General features: G+C 54.3%; 1 protein-coding gene and 1 pseudogene across 1 annotated transcript in view; both read right to left on the bottom strand.

Moving 5' to 3' along the window:
- Positions 1-22,574, bottom strand: part of PPP1R37 (protein phosphatase 1 regulatory subunit 37) — a 56,144-nt gene that overhangs the window by 12,417 nt on the left and 21,153 nt on the right.
- LOC104673478 lies at positions 4,187-6,952 on the bottom strand (annotated as a pseudogene).

The following is a 22,574-nucleotide window of genomic DNA, read 5'->3' as shown; positions in this document are numbered from 1 at the left end:
TTGTTCCGAGAGCCTCTGGGTGAGCCTGAGGCCCAGTTTCTAGGCTGGCAACCTTCATTCCCCACAGAGCAATCAGACCACACCTTCAGCTGGGCACCTACAGGGTCTGGAACCAGGCCCCGCCTTGCAGGAGTCACCACCAGAGCCAGAGCCTGAGGCGGTCACATCCACCTAAGTGCTTACAGAAGTGCAGCAGAAATGCACTTCTACTAAAAATACAAAAATTAGCCGGGCGTGGTGGCGAGCTCCTGTAGTTCCACCTACTCAGGAGGCTGAGGCACTCTCAAGTAGAACCGCTTGAGCCTGGGACGTGAAGGATGCAGTGAGCCAAGATCGTGCCGCTGTACTCCAGCCTGGGCGACAGAGTGACTCTGTCTAAACAAAAAAAGGAATGAACACACCAAAACTAAGATTTTACAAATACCATTGCTTAGCAATAAGGCTAAATACATTCAAATAAAAAAGAAACCAATCTATTAATAAGAAAAAAGAAAGAGCAGCATGGGCAGATCAGAATGTCGCACCGACACAGTACTCACACCCGCCAGGCCCATCCCCAGCACTTCCAATGCCAATAAACACAGCTTCAGTTCCCGGATCAGCGCCATGACGGGAGTATCAGTGCCCTCCCACTTTAGAGAGGAGACAGGGCATGTGGCTCACGCCTGCAATCCCAGCACGACGTGAGGCCCAGACAGGAGGATTGCTTGACGCCAAGAGTTTGAGACCGGCCTTGCCAACAAAGCCAGTCTCTACAAAATAATTTCAGGAAAAAAAAAAAAGAAACGAGAGAGGAGAAAACTGCGGCATGGGGCAGAGTGTGATGACTTGTCCAAGGCTGCATGGAGAGCGGCTGGCTGGCCCAGGACAAGCCCTACATACACCTATCCATTTAAAATGGTGTGAGCAGGTGGCTGAAAAGAAAGCGGCAGCGTGAGACACTTCATGAGCACGTGTGGGTCAAAATAACTGACTCTGGCGTACTGAGCACTAACCACATGAGACATGCTATCCGGGGCATTTCACACCCAGTTCGTCAGTATCTGCACTCAATGTGGACTCAAGAGGGGAGGTGACAGGCCCACCAGGTCTGACCACAGGGCCAGCTTGGACCCACCAGACTACGCCATGTCACAAGCCCACATGACCCCATGATGGGCATGAAAAAGGTCATGTGATGCCCACTGTCTCAATTAAGGCGGCAGGAGGCAGGTGATCTTTGTCAGTCACGGTTTCCAGGCAAAGTGACTGAAGTCTCATAAAGGGGTGGGTCCCCAGGATCCGGGGGAGCATAGCCACAGGACCCCCATTCCACGGGCAGGGCCAAACAGCCATGGCAGGACTGCAGTTCTTGCAAAGGCCCGGGCTGGAGCTCAGAGCCAGGTTCCAAAGGGAAGGGCTGCGCAGCGGTTAGGGCACAGCTGTGGCCCTCAGGGATGGGGCTGGGATCTTTGCTGTCTCTCTCACACACTCAGTGACCTTAGGCAGGCTTCACAGCACCTCACAGGTCCCACCTGAGATACAGTGTCTTGCAATATGGTTAAGAACATGAGTTCTGGGCCGGGCGCGGTGGCTCATGCCTGTAATCCCAGCACTCTGGGAGGCCGAGGAGGGCAGATCATCTGAGGCCAGGAAGTCAAGACAAGCCTGGCCAACATGGTGAAACCCCGTCTCTACTAAAAATACAAAAATTAGCTGGGTGTCATGGCGCATGCCTATAACCCCAGCAACTCGGAAGGCTGAGGCGAGAGGATCACTTGAAACCAGGAGTTTGAGACCAGCCTGAGCAACAAAGTGAGACCCTGTCTCTACAAAACAAACAAAAAATACAAAAATTAGCATGTGCCTGTGGTTGCAGTGACTTGGGAGGCTGAGGTGGGAGGATAGCTTGAGCCTGGGAGTTTGAGGCTGCAGTGAGTTGCGATTGTGTCGCTGTACTCCAGCCTGGGCAATACAGCGAAACTCTGTCTCTTAAAAAAAAAAAGAAAAAAAGAAAAAGAAAAAATATGTAAGTGCTCCTTAGCTTTTACATTCCTGTTGTTTCTCCAGCATGCAGTACATCCACTATGTGCACACGTGTATGTGGGGTGGGCACATATGTGAGTGTGGGTCTCAAGGTCAGGGCTCAGATGCATTTGCTCAAGTCCAAGGCTCTGAAGGCCTGTTAAGCAGGGACCAGAATTCAAGTGGATGTCAGAGAGGAGGAGAGGTATGTTCAGAACACATGTGTTTGGGTGTGTGTGTATTTTCTTTTTTTTTTTTTTCTGAGACGGAGTCTCGTTCTGTTGCCCAGGCTGGAGTGCAGTGGCGCAATCTCGGCTCGCTGCAAGCTCCGCCTCCCAGGTTCACGCCATTCTCCTGCTTCAGACTCCCGAGTAGCTGGGACTACAGGCGCCCGCCACCGCGCCTGGCTAATTTTTTGTATTTTTAGTAGAGATGGGGTTTCACCATGTTAGCCAGGATGGTCTTGATCTCCTGACTTTGTGATCCGCCCACCTCGGCCTCCCAAAGTGCTGGGATTACAGGCGTGAGCCACCTCGACTGGCCATTTTTTTTTTGTATTTTTAGTACAGACGGGGTTTCACTGTGGTAGCCAAGATGTTCTTGATCTCCTGACCTTGTGATCTGCCTGCCTCGGCCTCCCAAAGCGCTGGGATGACAGGTGTGAGCCACCGGGCCCGGTTGTGTGTGTGTATTTTCTACAAAGCAAGCGTGTGTTGGGGATGGATCTGCAGAGGTAATGGCTTGGAATAACAAGACCTGAGTTCCATCCCTGGCCTGCCAAGGCTGTGACAAATGATCACAAAAACCTCTTTCTTTCCCTCCCTGAAAGGGACACCTGTGGGGTCGCAGGCAACAAGGGCCATGAGCGCACCATGAAGTACTGGCACCAGTGTCACAGTGCTGGCTTAGTCACCAGGAGACACAAATGGGGAAAGAGATGATGGTGGTGGTGATGGTGGCAGCCGCTTCCCAGTATCAGAAACTTACTCTGTGTAATGCATAGTGCTAAGCACTTTCTTTATTTCTTTCTTTTTTTTTGAGACAGAGTCTCACTCTGTTGCCCAGGCTGGAGTGCATTGATGCGATGGGTTCACGCCATTCTCCTGCCTCAGCCTCCCAAGTGGCTGGGACTACAGGCACCCACCACCACTCCCGGCTAATCTTTTTGTACTTTTAGTAGAGACGGGGTTTCACCGTGTTAGCCAGGATGGTCTTGATCTCCTGACCTCGTGATCCACCATCTCGGCCTCCCATAGTGCTGGGATTACAGGTGTGAGCCACCGTGCCTGGCCTCTTTTTCTTTCTAAACAGTCAAGGTCTTGCTATGTTGCCCAGGCTGGTCTTGAACTCCCAGCCTCCAGCAATCCTCCTGCCTCAGCCTCCCAAAGTGCTGTAATTACAGGAGTGAGCTGCCTCACCTAGCTCCTAAGTACTTCCCATGCACAATTTCACTTGGCCAGCTCAGCACCCCTATGATGCTGGCATAACTAGACTTCCATCTTATCAGGGAAGCAATCTGGGAGAAGAAAAGACACCTGCCCAAGTCATGGAGCCTGGAAGTGGCGGGACTAGAACACATCCCAGGACTGTCTTGCTCTGAAACCAGAGCACAGCTTAACTCTCGGCTCCCTTGTCTGGCCTGAGGGGGAGGAAGGGCTGGAGTGGAGGCACGGTGTGGGGAGCCCTGGGTGGGATGGTGAAAGGCATGAGCTCCAGGGAGAGACACTGGTGTGCAGCAGCTGGTGGGCAGGGCCTTGCTGCTGCAGGGATGGGGCTCTGCCGCTCGCCCAGCAGGTGGCAGCCAGCTCCCCGGGGAGAGGATGAAGGTCAAACAGAGCTTGTCTCCCTCTCCCGCCGCAGGCTGTGGCCCTCACAAAGGGACAGAGAGAAACCTGATGCCAGGCATCAGGTGACAGGCAGAGAGATGTCTGTCTGGCCTTTGCACACAGGTGCAATGGTACCCACGAGATGCAAGGACAGGTTGGGCATCAGGGGGCGGTGATGACTCAAACCATCCGTGCCAGCCTGGAGCAGGGCGGGGGAAACAGACACAGTCATCCAAGTGGGAGTCAAAACACCAGGAAGCAACGCTGTGTGGGGCCGGGGACACGGTGGGAGGGCGTCAGCTCTCAGAGGAGGGATGAGGAGGGAGAATGTCCAGACAAGCCTGAAGGAGGAGTATTTAGGGCTGCTCCCTGACGACCATGCTGACCTCGGGCTGGAGACGACCTTCCCGTGTCCCGGTGTCCACCACATGAAATCGGGATGTCTGCGAGCCGGGTTCACAGAGCACCAGAGTCAGGAGGTCCTAGCTAGGGCCCAGGGGCCCAGATTTTAACAGGCCCCCATATGACAATCAGCCTTAGAATAACCATGCTTTGCAATGCAGGTGTTATTTTGCTATTTTGGAATGAACAGAAAGGAGCCAAGGGTGAGCTGGCCTTGAAATGAGTGTTCCCATAGGCCCAACCGGGCTCAGGTCTGGGTCTTCATTCAGGAGTCCCTGTGCAAACCCCGCAGCAGGCCGCAACCACTGGGGTGGGCTTAAGTGTGACAGTGGGAGCAGGCCCGGCACCAATGCACACTGGGAGGGGAGCACTGGGGATGACGTGGGACGGCGACCCAGTGGACCCTGGTGAGGACTTCACTCATTCTGCGGGAGACCGGAGCCACTGGGGGCGGGGGGCAGAGCAGCGACAGGATGGATTCAGGCTCATGGGAGGCTTCTTTTCTGCAGGAGTAGGGTCCCCTGCAGTACTCATGGGGAGGGGCCTGGTTGTGCAGGTGGGCAGCCAGGAATGACACACCAGATTTCCTGTAAGTGCTCTTCCATCTTGGATGGTGACAGCCTCACCTGTCCCTGGATTTTGGCAGCTGAGCCCCTGCTAGTGCTCCAGTTCCAAGAGGGGTTGTGGGACACAGGCAAGTCAATGCCTGCAGCCCAGGCACTGACACCCTGCTGGTTAGGTCCTGTGCTGCCCGGACCCCACAGAAGCCCCCGAGCCACTCCAAGAGACATCCTTTTACTGTCCCCTTTTCAGAGTCAAGGCTCACAGAGGCAGGAGTACAGACTAAAAGGTCCAGGTCTGCCTCAACTTTATTATTGTTTTTCTCTATATTAAACTTGTAGTTTTATTCAGGTTTGATTTTAACAAATGTGTTGGGGAGACAGATTGCAGGAAAGGGTAAAGCCCATGGGGGCAGGACCCCTCCCCTCTCCTCCTCTTCCCTCCCCATCTTAGGTAGGGCAGGGGGCTGGCCCCAGTCTGTGGGGATGGTACTTAGGGTAAAGGGCCATGGGGAACAGGGGACCAGACCAGGGATGAGTAGGGAGGACACAAGGACCATGTGCCAGAATCCACCGTTTTCTGATTCCAGGTTGAATTTAAAAAAATAAGTAAGGCCGGGTGCGGTGGCTCACACCTGTAATCTCAGTACTTTGGGAGGCCGAGGCGGGCGGATCACCTGAGGTTAGGAGTTCAAGACCAGCCTGGCCAACATGGTGAAACCCTGTCTCTACTAAAAATACAAAAACTAGCCTGGCATGGTGGCGCGTGCCTGTAATCCCAGCTACTCAGGAGGCTGAGGCAGGAGAATCGCTTGAACCTGGGAGGTGGAGGTTGCAGCGAGCTGAGATGGTGTCACTGCACTCTAGCTTGGGCAACAGAGTGAGACTCTGTCTCAAAATAAATAAATAGACCACAAGCATCACCCACCTTCTTCCCCTGACCAGGGCTGTAGTGCAAGCAGGGAAAAGGATGGCAGCTTCATCAAGGCCATGGCTTTGCTAGCACCTGGCCAAGGGAGCTAGACGAAGGGCAGGGGCTCCCTGACAGATTGAGGGGGTGGGAAAAACCAAACTAAAACATCAAACACATTGTGTGGGAGGAGTCCAGCCTAGGGAAGGCCGGGGAGCGGCTCTGCAGGCTCAGAGGATCACTGCTGCCACCGCCGCCAGTCACCCTGGCAGCCAGTTCTTCTGCCATGGCCTTGACTGCAACAGCTGCCTCCTATGTCATGGCAGACAGCACGGTGATCAGGGGCCCTTCTCCACAGTTGTACTTTTACTCGATCTCCTTGCCAAGGTCTCCTCAGGCAGACGAAGGTCCTCTCGCACCTCCCTGATGTCCTGGAGCAGTGAGGGGTACCCACCCTGGATGCCAATCAGCTGGAAGTCATTCCTTTTGATGTTGGGGACACCCACATTGTAAGTTGACAGGCAATTATCTTTTTTTTTTTTTTTTTTGAGAAGGAGTCTCGTTCTGTCACCCAGGCTGGAGTGCAGTGGCCTGATCTCAGCTCACTGCAAACTCCGCCTCCCAGGTTTACGCCATTCTCCTGCCTCAGCCTCCCGAGTAGCTGGGACTACAGGCACCCGCCACCTCGCCCGGCTACTTTTTTGTATTTTTTTAGTAGAGACGGGGTTTCACCGTGTTAGCCAGGATGGTCTCGATCTCCTGACCTCGTGATCCGCCCGCCTCGGCCTCCCAAAGTGCTGGGATTACAGGCTTGAGCCACCGTGCCCGGCCGGCAATTATCTTTATATTTCTTTCTAGTAAAGATGTCAGTGCCAAACAGCTGGACCTTGGCACGGCTGTGCTTGCCAGTCTTACAAGTAGACATCGCGACCATCTTACAAGTAAGGCCAGCCTTTGAGCACCACGAAGCCATTGTTATATAACGCTGAGCACCGCATTGGGAAGGCGGCCGAGGCCCCTGCATCTCTTGTCTCGTAGTCCAAATCATCTGCCATTTTAAGAGGCTTCGATTCCAACTCTCGCAAACACACTGACTCAACCCTGTCTTCTTCCTGCCTCTGGGCCTTCTGCTGCTGCTGCCTCTACCACCTTGCCTTGACTTTAAACACACACAGCTGCAGGCATCACACTATTCTGCTTAAATGATCAGACTAGGCTCTGCAGCAACTATCAACTCTGCCTTGTAGCATGAAAAGAGTAACAGACAGTATATAAACAAATGAGCCTGGACATGTGCAAATAAAACTTTATTTACAAACTCTGTCGGCTGGCCTAGGCTATGGCTGCTGTGGACTGTCGTTAGCTAAGCTCCATCAGAGATCCTTCTGGAAGGACATACAATAAGCTAGGTGGATGCTTTTAGGAAGGCAAAGCTGAAGGAGAACAGGGAGAGAAACTTACTTCTCTCTATATACCTTTTTAAAAATGTTTAATTTTATTGATACATAATTATTATACATATTTATGGGGTACATGTGGTATTTCGATAAATGTATACAAGGATTGAGTCAGGGTAATTATCATATCACCTCAAACACTTATCTTTTTTTTTTTTTTTTTTTGAGATGGAGTCTCGCTCTGTTGCCCAGACTGGAGGGTAGTGGCACGATCTCGGCTCACTGCAACCTCTGCCTCCCGGGTTCAAGGGATTCTCCTGCCTCAGCCTCCCTAGTAGCTGGGACTACAGGCGCGCACCACCACACCTGGCTAATTTTTGTACTTTTTTTTTTTTTTTTTTTTTTTTTTTGAGACGGAGTCTCGCTCTGTTGCCCAGGCTGGAGTGCAGTGGCTGGATCTCAGCTCACTGCAAGCTCCGCCTCCCGGGTTCATGCCATTCTCTTGCCTCAGCCTCCCGAGTAGCTGGGACTACAGGTGTCCGCCACCTCGCCCGGCTAGATTTTTGTATTTTTTAGTAGAGACGGGGTTTCACCGTGTTAGCCAGGATGGTCTTGATCTCCTGACCTCGTGATCCGCCCGTCTCGGCCTCCCAAAGTGCTGGGATTACAGGCTCGAGCCACCGCGCCCGGCCAATTTTTGTACTTTTAATAGACAGGGTTTCGCTGTGTTAGCCAGGATGGTCTCAATCTCCTGACCTCATGACCCGTTCGCCTCGGCCTCCCACAGTGCTGGGATTACAGGTGTGAGCCACCGCACCCGGCCCAAACATTTATCATTTCTTTATGTTGAATCTCTGTCCACCTTTTCACATCTTTTGAATACTGAGGCACATACACGTCTAGTTATAAGCCGCATAAAGCCATTTCAGTCAATGATGGACTGAGTATGCAGGCGGTGGTCCCATTAAGATTTCCCACTATATATTTACCGTCCCTTGTCTATGTTCATATACACAAATACCTACGCTGTGTTACAGTTGCCGAGGGTACTCAGCACAGTCACGTGCTATGCAGGTGTGGAGCCCAGGAGCACTAGGCTATTCCAGGTAGCCCAGGTGTGCAGTAGGCTATGCCACCTAAGTTTTTTTGTTTTTTGAGACGTAGTTTCGCTCTTCTTGCCTAGGCTGGAGTATAATAGCATGATCTTGGCTCAATGCAACCTCCGCCTCCCAGTTTCAAATGATTCTCCTTCTGCCTCAGCCTCCCAAGTAGCTGAGATTACAGATGCCCACCACCACACCTGGCTAACTTTGTATTTTTAGTAGAGATGGGGTTTCATCATGTTGGTCAGGCTGGTCTTGAACTCCCCACCTCAGGTGATCCGCCCGCCTCAGGCTCCCAAAGTGCTGGGATTACAGGCGTGAGCCACGGGGCCTGGCCTATGCCACCTAGGTTTGTGTAAATCCACTAGGATGTTCACACAACCATGTAATCACCTAATGACGCAGTTCTTGGAATGTGTCGTCATTAAGTGATATAGGACCGTATTACTACACAACTCACACGTTAAGGTGAGAGAAACCAACATCACCAGCCCCTGCGCAGCCTGGCCACAGGCTGTGCTCCTGGTGCCTGTGCTAACTCAGAAGGCTGCCATTCCTGAGGCTTCTGGCAGATAATCAGATAATCAATAGGACTTGGTCACTGCTACATGCACAGGGATGGGCAGGGTGGGGAGAGAAGCGAGGAAGAACCTGGCTTCAAGCCTGGGTGACTGGGAAGCTGGTGGGGTCCCAAGCCAGGAAATACTGCAACACGTGGAAATAGACAGAGATGTCACTTTCTTCTGACAGCGTGCAGGCAAATGTTATGTACAACATTTCAAGAGAGAAGAAACACTTATTGTAGTATTTTCCAGAATTCTCAAGCCACGGAGGTAGGTCAAGGGTGCAGTAAAGTCACACCTGGAAACCAGGCCTGAGCTCTTGTTCACAACAATAAATAACCACCAACATGGCAGAGCCCCATTCCGCCACAGCGCGGAGGACTCGAAGCCAGGCGCCTGGGTTCCGATCCCTGCTCCGTCGCCAACAGCACAGAGCGGTGACCGCCCTGGGCCTCCCTGCTGCATCAACAGCACCTTCCCAAGGAGGGCTTGGTGAGCTCACCCAGTCTGGCACTCAGCACCACAGGGCACACAGGGAGGGCCCCTGTCCCCGCCCCCGCCCAGAACCGTGTGTTACAGTTGCTGCCACCACTCTGTGCCTGCCACATGCACCTACCCCACAAGGGGGCACCATCACCATCGTTCCACCTCACAGACTCTGCAGGGAAGGTCCCAGCTGGGAGTCTCATGGCAGGTGGGTGACCGGCCCATGTGGGACAGCATCTCCAGGAGCAGCCTGGGAACCTTGGTGCTGGGCCTCTCTGCAGGACTCTCCATGCTTGTCTGAGCCCCCATGACTTGGGTACCATCCTCCCCTATCCGGGTGGTTGGGCTGCACACCCGCGGGCAGGAGGCTGGGGCGCGGGGGGTGTGGGCCACCTGCCCTGAAGCCTGTGCACTTGCAGCAGCCCCACAGGGAGAGATTTCAGGTCAAGTGAGAAACTCATCCTACAGGGAGCTCTGCCTTGGCGTAGGGTCTGGGAAAGGATGAAGTGGTCTGAGGCCAGAATGGCCCACTTCTCTTCCTATCTTCCCCTGGGTGGACCAGCTTTGGTCACCCAATCTCTCTCACCCCAGGACCCTGGGGAGGCCTCTTCACCTTACCTTGACTCCCCGCTGTCCTCCCCCCCGCTGTTCTAGGAGTGGAGAGGTGCCCTGTCCCCAGCCTCTGTTACAGTGATTGGTCAGGGTCAGGAAGGTTACAGAGCCAGCCACAGCCGGTCCTAAGGCCTAAGATGGAACTCTCAGGAGAGAGGAGCTCTCTTCCCACTAGGGTGGTTAAGACTGCATCCCATTTCTAGAGCTACTGGCAGCCATTCCTGCACCCGTCAGGAGTGCACTCCCTGCAGAGAACAGCCTCCCCAGAATGAAGCCAGCTCAGAGGAAAGCCAAGCTCCGATTTTTTTTTTAGATGGAGTCTTGCTCTGTTGCCAGGCTGGAGTGCAGTGGTGCGATCTTGGCTCACTGCAACCTCTGCCTCCTGGGTTCAAGCGATTCTCCTGCCTCAGCCTCCTGAGTAGCTGGTACTATATACGCATGCTACCGCGCCCAGCTAATTTTTATATTTTTAGTAGAGATGGGGTTTCACCATGTTAGCCAGGATGGTCTCCATCTCTTGACCTCATGATCCACCCACCTCGGCCCCCCGAAGTGCTGGGATCACAGGCGTGAGCCACTGTGCCTGGCCAAGCTCAGAGATTAAAGAGATATCGTTTGATAAAGAGATATTGTGCCTGACGCCACACTATTCAGGATCCTTCAGATCCATAAGACAACAAATCTCCTCTTTTTGCTTCAACCATTCTGCGTCAGGCTTCAAATTTAGGAGAATTCCAGGCTTCGAATTTAGGAGAATTCCGTCTTGCCTCTCATCTGCTAAACATTTCCCAAAACCTATTTTTTGGGGGGTCCCCATCTGTCGCCCAGGTGGGAGTTCAGCAGCTCAATCACAGCTCACTGCAGCCTTGCACTCCTGGGCTCAAGTGGTCCTCCCACTTCAACCTCCAAAGTAGCTGGGACTACAGGCACGCCCTACCATGCTTGGCTAGTTTTCTTTTTTTACGTAGAGACCGGGTCTCACTATTTTGTACAGGTTGGTGTTGAACTCCCGGGCTCAGGTGATCCTCCTGCCCCAGCCTCCCAAAATGTTGGGATTACAGGTATGAGTCACCAAGCCCAGCACCCAAAACCTACTCAGGCCAAGCTCTGTGCTGGCACTGGGGAGACAGGGATGGCTCTGAACTGGTCCCTGCCCTCCAGGGGTTCTTGTCTGGCGGGGAAGGAGCACACAGATGATGAGTGAGAGCAAGGAGGGGGCCATGCACGCACTAGACTGAGCAAAGGCCAGGCAGACAGGTAGAGTCAGGTCTCAGGGGCCGCCTTTCAGCCTTGTCAAAAATCTGGACCTCTCTTGGGAGGATTTCTAGGATCACTGGGGGGAAAAAAAGAAAAGAAAAATAGAAAAATCTGGACCTCTCCACTCACGGGACATTGTGCTCTGGCCACATCCCAAATTCTTCCCTTCCCCAGAAGGTCTAGTGCTTCCCAGCACCTCACATTCTCCCTCCCCTTTACATATTACATGGTACATGCTCTCATTGCTTACTACTTCAATTCTCAGCTTAGCGGTGCCTTCTCCAGGAAGCCCTCCCTGACCCACACGGTAGGACAGGCCCCACCCTCTGGCCTCCCCGCCTCAGCCCCGTTCCCTCTGAGTTGTCACCATCTGGAGACCTGTGTGTCTCCCCCACTGGACTATGAGCCCTAGGAAGACAGCATGGGGTGGTCTGTGGTCCACACTGTTTCCCCAACATTGCCCCACATGGGACCAGGCACAGAGAAGGTGTCAAGACAGGCACAGAGAAGGTGAGTGAGCAGACAGGGGAAAAGCTCACATCTGGTCACTGCAGTAGACCCTGAAGGTAGATGGGGATGTTCTGGCCAGGAAGGGCCCGGTCTGCTCCATGCTTAGGAAGATTACTGCAGGGACTTGGCCCAGTGAACAAGGAAGCCCGCAGGCAGGGGAGAGGGATGCCAGGGCCTCGAAGCTGCAAGAAGCTACTCATGTAGTGAAACACACTCTAAAATTCTAAAACATGCCCTAAAGCACTCCCTGCACAGAATGGTGCGAGCAGCTCTTTATTGAACCCCTTCCCTACCAGGCACTCTACCAAACACCCGATTACTGCATTTAATCTGCATCATAATCCTGAAGAGTAGAATTTCCAGCCTCTACCAAGCTACAGAAGGGATGGTCTTGGCCGGGCGCGGTGGCTCAAGCCTGTAATCCCAGCACTTTGGGAGGCCGAGACGGGCGGATCACGAGGTCAGGAGATCGAGACCATCCTGGCGAACACGGTGAAACCCCGTCTCCACTAAAAATACAAAAAAACTAGCCGGGCGAAGTGGCGGGCGCCTGTAGTCCCAGCTACTCGGGAGGCTGAGGCAGGAGAATGGCGTAAACCCGGGAGGCGGAGCTTGCAGTGAGCTGAGATCCGGCCACTGCACTCCAGCCCCGGCGACAGAGTGAGACTCTGCCTCAAAAAAAAAAAAAAAAAAAAAAAAGAAGGGATGGTCTTCTGAGGTCACACCTCTGGGAGCGGACAGAGGGAGGCTTGAACTAGAGCTGTCTCTGTCCTGCATCAGTACCCTGAAGCTCTCAGGCCCCAGGCTTCAAACCGGACAGACAGGTTGTGGGGGCCTAGAAATGCAGCCTTCTCAAGAACTTCAAGACAGGGAGGCTGCCAGAGAGACTGTCTTTCTCTGTTGGGTTTCCAGGATGTGGAGAGCGGGTCCTGCCCTCAGTAGGGATGCGCTCGTAGGTTTCTTCCTGGTGCCTATAGGAAGACCCAGCCTCCAGAGGCCCTTCACAGGTGCCAGTGCTGGGCGGGAGAGGTATGGGCACCTGGCCCAGCCTAGGGTGCACTCACCCCTGGGACAGCCCCCAAATGCCTCCAATAGGCAGTGGCCCAATCCCCCACAAGCCAGCCCTGTCCCAGAGCCTTCTGCACAATCAGCGAGACAAACCCAGGGGCAGTGGCAGAACAGCATCAAGGCTATGATGGAGGGAGGCAGGGAGGGAGGGGACATGGAATCGGGGAATATGGCCAGGCTGGGATCAGCTGCGGAGGGAGGCATCTGGAAAAGTCCCAGAGATGGCGAAGATGCAAAAGCCGTCCCCGGCAGAGAGAACTTTGTGAAGAAAGTGCAGGTGCAGGAGGCTGCCCGATGCATCCGGCAGTGAGTTGCACGGATCAGGACCTGGAGTGTGAGACGAGAGGGGTCAGCAAGGAGACTGGAGGGGTCGGGGTCCTGCTTATGGAGCACGGGAGGCAAAGCATACAGATGGGAGAGCTGCATGGCCAGACCTCACTTGGGGGCGCTGGGGAGGGGCTGCTGTAGTCATTGAGGTCCTGATCCTTGCCAGTGGCAGAACCATCTGAACACAGTGCCTCGGGGCCTTTGCACCTGTTACCCCCTGCCCCTGAGCACCTCTCTTTCTCACATCCCAACGGCTCCTTCCCTCCTTGCCTGCAGGTCTACACTCCCAAGTCACCTCTTCAAAGGCCTTCCCTGGCCACCCTCCGAAAAGTCAGCCCCTTTATCACTGTGAATCCCTGCTTCCTTCTCTAGGTGGCACTTCTCACGACCTAGCAGCAAGCGTACTTGGCTTATCTGTGCATTTATGCTATGCTTGGCTTCTCACGACCTAGCAGGAAGCGTACTTGGCTATCTGTGCATTTATGCTATAATAAGGGGAGAACTCTTACCCCTTTTGTTCACTGAAATATCCCCAGAAAGGTCTTTACTGGGCACACAGTAAGTGCTTAATAAATACGTGTCGACTGAAGCAACACGAAGGTGGGGCTGGGGTGGGTGTCTGGAGTCAGCGCAGGTGTGAGTTCCCAGCTCAGACAGGGCCAGCTGGGTGAACTCAGGGAAGGTCCCTTCTTGTCTGTGGCAGGCTGTTGGGTACCCTGCACTCAGGAAGTGAAGGGATGCATGTGATGAGGTCATCAACCGATGTGCTCAGCCCAGAGCCAGCCTGGGGCAAATGCCTTCTACACACCTTCGCTGGGTGTCCAGTTGCTTCCCGTGCTCCCACAATGCCACAGCCTCAGTTGGGGAGCAGGGGAGGGACAGAACCACACAAGGCCTCCTGGGGCCTGAAATAGGGAGGAGGAGGCAGAAGAGCACCCACAGAGCTTTCTGTGGGAGCCACACGCCCTCAAGGCCTCCCTACCTCTGCGGATGTGCTGCTGCACAGTCTCTGTCCCTGCAAAACCACACGTCTACACTGCCCACGTGGAGACCATCCTCACTCCCGCCTCCAAGCCCTTCCCCAGGCTGCTCCACCCAGAATCAGAGTCTGATCAGTCATGTAAGCCCAATGCAGCAGGCTTCCCAAAGGCAGGCATTTCTCAGGGGAGTATCTTTACTGAAGGGGGCCCCAGGGCAGGCTGATGTGCTCAAACCCGGATCTCTAAGTCCAATCCTGGAGCAACCACAGAATGATGCCCGTGGAGGCCCCCGGCACCCCACTGCAGGCATCCAGAGGCCCCTCAAGAGCAGGGCTCACACCAGCCTCTGGACTCCCTGTATAGACTGCACACAGCTGCCTACACACCTCTCAGGTTCTTGCGTGAGGACCCTGTATATTCACTGTGTGGCACTGGTCAGATTTCCTGGGTGGAGAAGGCTCTTCCTATATTTGGTGAGCTACCTACCTAGGGAAACCAGTGGCCTCACTCCCGCCCATCGAAGGGCCCAGGCATCCTCCTGCCTGGTGACATCCTCCCCACACATTCCCTTGCTATGAATCCTGCAAGGGTCTGTTTCTGGGCTTACAGCCGAGTGCATGGCTGACATACGCACTGCCTCCCATGGCAGGGAGACAGACGCCGTGAGGAGGAAAGTCCCTCATCCCAGAGTGTAAGTGTGAATGCAGGTCTGTGCTTCTGACCCCTCCTTCCAGCCACTGCCCCGCATTTCCCAACAGTGATCATCTCCACCCTCTTCCACCACCCCCACAACCCCCGGTGGCACTCAGCAGAGAGGGATGGGGGAAGAGAACAAACGCTGCGTGGGGCCCTTCTACCGCGCTTTACCAGTGGAGCCGTAACTTTGCGCTTACTCCCAAAACTAAGCGACTGACAAACTGATCTCGTTTCCACTTCCTAACAGCCCTGAGAAATAGAAATTATCTCCCCAACTTTCCAGAGGAGGCTTAGAGATGAGAAAGGACCTGACCAAGGACATGGTTCCCTCTCAAAGGCAATTTGACAAGACCAGTCAAAAGTACAAATGTGTGGGGTGCGGTGGGTCACGCCTGTAACCCCAACACTTTGAGAGGCCAAGGCTAAGGCAGGCGGATCACCTGAGGTCAGGAGTTCGAGACCATCCTGGCCAACATGGTGAAACCCTGTCTCTACTAAAAATACAAAAATTAGCCAGGTAATCCTTGCCTATAATCCCAGCTATTTGGGAGGAGAATTGCTTGAACCTGGGAGGAGGATGTTGCAATGAGATAGTGCCACTGCACTCCAGCCTGGGCAACAGAGCAAGACTCCAGCTCAAAAAAAAAAAAAAAAAAAAAAAGTGCACATGCCATGCATATATCTTTTGATTAGCAATTCCACACCTGGAGATTAATCCTACAGACATACTTGCAAAGATGGAAAACCATACATGTAAGGACAGTCACTGCAGCAGCTTGAGAATGCAGAACTGGAACCAGCCACAACATCCACCAGCAGGAGCCGGCCAGTTCCCCAGAGTTCATCCAGGCAGTGGAGCCCTGCCGCCACCGAGAATGAGTGTGCGCGCTCTCAGCCGACAGGGAACAGTTTTTAAGACACAAATGAAAAAAGTAAGGTGCACAATGGTATGCTCATGAATGCTACCCTTTACGCAAGAAAGGGGGGGGAATAAAGAATCTGTGCACATCATTTAAAAGAGAATGAACACAGAGATGGAGCAGCCAGTGAAGCAGCCAGGAACCAGGAACAAAGAGGACCGCAGTCCCTTCTCTGGGCTTACTGGCAGCCCCTAAAGCCCCTCCTGGGGCGGCAGCCTCCCTCAAACAGAAAGGCTGTGCTGGGGCTGGTGGGTGGAGCTAGCTCTTCTCTGAGCACCACACCCAGCTACCTCTCATGTGTGCAGAGCCACAGAGGGGACAGCCCTATCTGGCCACTTTCCCAGTGGTCTGATCCTGGGCCTGGGCAGATGACAGTGGAGGACAGAGGGTGCTGGCTTGGGGCAGAGTGTTCCCACTGTTTCAGAAGCAATGTATAGGTAAAATGATAGCTATGTTAGAGCTGCTGCAAAATAATGTGAGTGAGAGTGGCATGGGGATAGATGGGAACAGACTGACCACATAGTCATCAATTCTGAAGCCAGAAAGTGGGTCGGTCCATCAGGCTCATTATACTCCTACTTTCTTGTGTCTGAAAATGTCCATCAAAAAACAGTTAAATGGGCCAGGCACGGTGGCTCATGGCTGTGATCCCAGCACTTTGGGAGGCCAAGGTGGGCGGATCACTTGAGGTCAGGAGTTCGAGACCAGCCTGGCCAGCAGGGCAAAACCCCATCTCTACAAAACACAAAAATTAGCCAGGTGTGGTGACACATGCCTGTAATCCCAGCCACTCAGGAGGCTGAGGCAGGAGAATCGCTTGAACCTGGGAAGCAGAGGCTGCAGTGAGCCGAGATCATGCCACTGCACTCCAGCCTGGGTGAGAGAGAGCAAGACTCTGTCTCAAAAAAAAAAAAAAAAGAAAAGAAATTAGGCGTTCTGGCATGTGCCTGTAATCCCAGCTTCTCGGCAGGCTGGGGCGGGAGAATCACTTGAACCCAGGAGGTGGAGGCTGCCGTGAGTGAGATCACACCACTGCACTCCAGCCTGGGTGACAGAATGAGACTCCATCTCAAAAACCCAAAAAACAAAATAAAAAGTTAAATGAGAAAAAAAAAAGGCAGCAGCTGCTCAGAGGTGGTGGCCCACAAGGAGCCCAGAGGCAGCAGCTGGGCCGGGAGGGAGGTCTGGCACCAAGGCCAGTCTCTCATGACAGCATCAGTTATAAAGCCCAGCCCAGCTGTGGGGCAGCCACCTGGGTAGCTCCCTGGGGCCCAGCCAGCAGGTGCTCAGTGAACATGGGCTAAAGGAAGGAAGGAACTTGGGCCTCATGCCCACCCCTGAGGGACAGGACAGCCAGATGGAGGCTTGTCAAAGGAGAACTCTGAGGCACACGGTGAGGGGTGGCAGGAAGCTGGGGCTCCTGGCACAAGTCCGTAACTGTGGTGTCCCAACGTTCGGCAGGGAGCCCACCAACAGCTGTCATTTACTACGCAGTTACCTCAGGCAACCCCTTCGTGCCTGAGCTCACTGAAACCTTAGTGCATCCCTGGGAAGGGGACATGGCCGGGACCCCCAACCCAAGACAAAGAAGAGGAGAGTCAGAGAGGCCACAGCCCTGAGTGACCACACAGGCCACACACTGTGGGGATCCTCCTCTTGCACTGCCGAGCCACTAGGACCTTCCAACTCAGCCTCCTAAACAAGACCCCGAAGTCAGCTCCGTGGCCACGCACCTACCTTCCAGGAGCAACGTCCTCAGATGCCCTGTGACACAGGTCACAGGCCCCGGGCTCCTTGCCCACTCTGCATTGGGGAACCCTCTCCCCTGCTAAACTGGGAGTTCCTCCGGGCACTCGTGGGAACAGCGGCTGGGTGCCGGGAGGCCTGGACATAGAATGGGGCAGTGACACAGGCCAGCCTGAGCGGAGGGCTGCAGCTGCCTGTGTAGGCAGTCGGAAGCCCAGGCAGGGACTTCTGACTGCTGAGCCTGTTAGGGAAAAACCTCTGCCTGTGACTCCTTGAGAAAAATGAAGGGATGCTGGTGGTGAGTTCTTCTTCCCAGTGAACAACTGTCAGGCACCTCCACCCCCACCAGCCTCTCAGTAACCCAGAGGCCTGTGAAACACGGATCACGCGGGGGCTGGAGCTGTAAGGCTGAGGAGGGCACCTTCCCCAGCAGCCTCGGGCTCATCAGCTGAGCCACTGAGTCAACAATGCCAAGGACGAGCACTGGCTTACGAAGTCAGGCTCCTGCCAGGTGCTGCTCTAGGACTAACTCCACAGCCTCACTCTTGCAGCCCGGTCTACCAGCCGCCCTAAGCCTTTGCTCAGGTGGCCCCACTGGCCTGTCCCTGTCTTGGGCGGGATGGCTGGGACAATCTCCAGGCTGGGTTTCTCATCACCAGTCAGTCCTTCAGAACTGCATGCCCATGGCAGGCACACAGGATACCTGGTGGAGACCTGCAGGGAGACTCCCTGAGATCACCTCCCACCGTGGAAGGAAAACCCACATCCTGTGCCTTCCCTGCCATTCAGACCCAAAGCAGGCGCACAATTAGCTTAGGAGACCGTGCCGAGGAGCGGGCCGATTGCTGCCACAGGTTTTCACTCGGCACCGCCTGTCCCTGCACTGAGAGTAGAACCTCAACTCCTCAGCCCCGGACAAGGCCCCCTGATGCCAGCCCTCCGCCTGGGCTCACCCTCGGCTCGTGCACACCTCCACAGCCACTCTGCAGGATTTGTGACTTGTTCCTGCCTCCTGGTCTGCAACTGTTCTTCCCTCCCTCTGAGAGCTTCCCTCCCCTCCTGCAGCTTAACCTGCAGCTGACTTGCCATTCAGGTCTCAACTCAAAAGTCACCTCCTGGCCGGGCGTGATGGCTCACGCCTATAATCCCAGCACTTTGGGAGGCCGAGGCGGGTGCATCACTTGAGGTCAGGAGTTTGAGAAATAGCCTGACCAACATGGGGAAACCCCGTCTCTACTAAAAATACAAAAATTAGCTGGGTGTGGTGCCACGTGCCTGCAGTCCCAGGTACTCAGGAGGCTGAAACAGGACAATTGCTTGAGCTGGGAGATGGAGGTTGCAGTGAGCCGAGATCATGCCACTGCGCTCCCGTCTGGGCAAAAAGAGCAAAACTCCACCTCAAAAAAAAAAGAAGAAAAAAAAAAAGTCACCTCCTGAGTAGCCTCTCCTGACCCCTTTCTGTAGCAGCACCCCCACCCCCATCCCCCACACACACCCAGGCAATGCTCTGCCTCCTCACTGGACATATCCCAATCTCTAAGGATCTACTTGCTCGTTTTCTGTCCTAGACCAAGGGCTCCCTGAGTCTAGGGACATCACTGTGGTGTCTGTCGCTGTGAGTCTGTGAATGAATGAATGCACTGACTCACTCTGGGAAATGATGACAACGTCCACCCTTCCCTTCTCCCCAGAGAACCAGGGGCCGGAAGGAAGGGAGCCTGCAATGCGTCCTGGAAAGTTAGCTTGCTCAGGAGAGGCTGGGATAGCTGGTCCTTTCCTCTCAGACCCCCATGCCCTCCTCAGGGCTGCTGAGGGGCCGTGAGTCCTGCAGTTTCCTGGGTGAGAGGAGTTGTTCTCTGCCCTTCCCGGCAGGGAGGCACCACCATCCAGCCAGCGGGTGCCACGGCCACGTGCTGCAGGACGGCCAGCTGCAGGGGGGGGGCTGGGCTTACATAACCAACAAGGAGCCAGGCCTCTAGACCCCAGGCCTCAGGCAGGGATGTGGGCAGGGCCTGCCCACTCCAGTGAAGGGTGCAGATGGCAGGTGTCACAGGCCTGTCTTCCCTTCCCCTCATCCTGACCTTCCCAGCTGCCTGCCCCAGCTGAAGATCCTGTTACAGAAACAGATGTGGTCAGAACACACCCACAGCTTTCCAAGTCTCTTGGGATGAAAGGAACAAGGCAGATCGGGCACAACTTCCCTCATGCCACAGTGCCTCACCCACAGCAGGTGCATGGTAAGGCCAATGGCAGGCTTGGATGAAAGGGAAAGTCAAGGCCTTAATCCCTGGGTCCCCAGTCAAACAGTGTGCTAAGCACTCGAGTCCCCCCGTGTGACACGCAACTTTTTTTTTTTTTGAGAAGGAGTCTCACTCTTGTCACCCAGGCTGGAGTGAGATGGCACAATCTCAGTTCACTGCAACTTCCGCTTCCTGGGTTCACGCGATTCTCCTCCCTTAGCCTCCGGAGTAGCTGGGATTACAGGTGCCCACCACCATGCCAGGCTAATTTTGTATTTTTAGCGGGGTTTCACCATGTTGGCCAGGCTGGTCTCGAACTCCTGACCTCAGATGATCCACCCACCTCAGCCTCCCGAAGTGCTGGGATTACAGGCACGAGCCACCACGCCCGGCCGCAACTTTTAACAATGAATAATTATTACGAGCAATGGCAAGCACTTACATATACTACCTCATTTACTCTCTTCAACAACCCTAAGACAGGTAGGGTTTATTATCCCCATTCCAAATAAGGAAACTGAGGAACCTACCTAAGGCCACAGAACCAGTAAAAGTCAGAGCTGGGATTCGAGCCTGAGCAGTCTATGGCTCCACAATCCTTACTCTTAGCCAAACCCTTGACCTTTCTGTTCACGCCATGGTTTGGGGTACAGCTATCCCTCCCCGACCCTTTCCAAAGGAGGAAACAGAGGCGCAGGGAGATGGAGCACGTGCCAAGGACACACAGCACAGGCAGGCCTGACTTCAAAGTCCACTTCATCTGGCTGGTGGACCCCATGCCTCACCCGATAGTTTAACGCATCCAATATCCTGACCCAAGCCAGGTACCTACCCACTAGCCTCACCACTGTCTCCTCTGTTCTAGCCTTGGCTTATTTCCTTCCAGACCCTTCTCTCGATCTGCAGTGGCACTGTTTGCTGGTTGGCCAACTTGTCTCCCACACCTCCCTCTCTCTGGACAGTAAGCCTAGAAGGCAGGGCTGAGTTTGCCTTGCCACTGCTGTGTCCCCAGTACAGGACAGGGCACTGAGCTCATTACTGGCTGAATGCATGCCTGAACCAGTAAGAAAACACAACCAATCCTGTGGTGGAGACTAATAACACTCTCAGAACACAAGTGCGCAAGAGTGTCCCCTAGCCCAGGACTTTCTGCTGGGAAGTATAGGGGGAATTAGGGGGGTTCCTCTGTGGCCTCCACAAGCCCCCAACTGGAAGGAGCTTCCCAAAGGGATGTATACATCTGAGGACACTGGTGACTTTCTGCCTTGCAGTGTGAATGCACCTTTTGAAAATTTAATTTTTTATTTTTTGTGGAGATGGAAGGTCTCACTTGTTGCCCAGGGTAGTCTTGAACTCCTGGCCTCAAGTGATCCTCCTGCCTCGACCTCCCAAAGTGCTGGAACTATAGGTGTGGGCCACCATGCCCAGCCTGTGAATGCGCCTTCTAAACACATGAAACAGCAACCTAGTGAGGGCATGGCCTTTGCAGTCAGACCTTGTACTTGGGGGTGCCTATTTGGGGTGTCTGCAGAGCCTCCTTCTCTAAAAACTGCCCTCTACCCCAACAAGTGTGGGCTGGCCCTCTACCGCCCATTTGACAGGGAGAATGTGGGGTCCTAGCTAAGCTTGCATGAGCTGCCTGGGTCAGGGGGCTGGACTGGGGGATCCTGTTCCAGACACCAGGAGGGCTGGGCTTGTGTGGCCCATGGCCAGCCTAGTGGAAGAAGTTCTGAAGAGAGAAAGAGGAACAAGGAGTGCATGTGGTCCACAGAGCAGGTGGCAGACCTGGTTCCTGCCGGCTTTCAGGATCCCTGGGAACAGGCAGAGGCCTGGCCTCCATCCAGTGAACACCCTCATTTACCTCCTGTGGCCCCAAGTAGATTCTGGCCCTGATAACTGAACAGACTCCAACTGTCACGAGCAATGGCTCTCGACCCTTCATGGCTGAGTCTCCTCATCTGCAAAATGGAGCCAATGAGACTGAGACTGACATGCAAAGCTTTCTCTAAAAGCAGCCACTGAGCTCTCTTGTGTAAAGCATCTAGCGCTTTACAAGAGGCTGGCGCATGGCAAACGGAAGTCCCTGTTATTGCAGGGCCCAACGCCTCAGCAGCGCCCGGGAGAGCAGGTGCTGGATGAGCAAAGAGCAAGCAGAGCCAGTTCCAGCCAGGGGCCCGCCAATCACGACCCCACCTACTGCCTCCACCTGCCCCTGGGCTCAGAAACAGTGGCCACACCTACTCCTGTCTGCCCTGAGACAAATATTTACCCAGGGCTGGGCACCTGAGGGTGCCGAAGTGAAGACCTGGGGATAAATAAGCACCAAGAGTGGCGAGGGGGCGGAGAGAACTCTCTGAGGGAGCTCGCAGGGTGGAGGGGAATGCAGACTCAGGGACAAAGGGAGCGACGGCCCAGGGCTGACCCTGCCTCCTCAAATCAGAGGTGGCACTGGGGCCAAGTAACTCTGTTCCTCCGTCTACCCATTTCCAGCTTTGCCATGAAGAGTCAAGAGGACAGGAGGCAAAGCTCTCTGAATGCATGGTGCCTGCAGACAGGCTCTGTACCATCATGCAGGGCAGGGGCTGGGCTCTGGCTGCCTAGGAGTGAAGTTCAGATTTGCCACTGACTAGCTGTGGGGAGCTGGATCTCTCCTTCATTGGTAAAATGGGGCAGCAATTCCACCTACCTCGTGGGATATGGATGGGATAAAACCAGCTGATGCACGGAGGGCTCAACGCCATGCGTGGCACCCAGTGGGAGTTCCACCAACGCTAGCTATTATGATTCCTGTTACGGATCTACGGGCCCACGGTGGCCCCCATACAGCCCTAAGTGCTCTGGGACTGCAGGAGAAGGCTGGCCTTTTCTACTTTTTTGTAAGGGTAATGCACATCTTCCCGCCTTTACCCTCTTCAGAAAAAACACGCCAACATTCGAGCTCCCAGAGGGCCAGGTGGGCCTCACATT

The sequence above is a fragment of the Rhinopithecus roxellana genome, chromosome 12, assembly GCF_007565055.1.
Source record: "Rhinopithecus roxellana isolate Shanxi Qingling chromosome 12, ASM756505v1, whole genome shotgun sequence".
Classification (NCBI taxonomy): Eukaryota; Metazoa; Chordata; class Mammalia; order Primates; family Cercopithecidae; genus Rhinopithecus; species Rhinopithecus roxellana.
The sequence above is the reverse complement of the archived record's forward strand: the minus strand, read 5'-3'. Positions and strand labels throughout refer to the sequence as shown.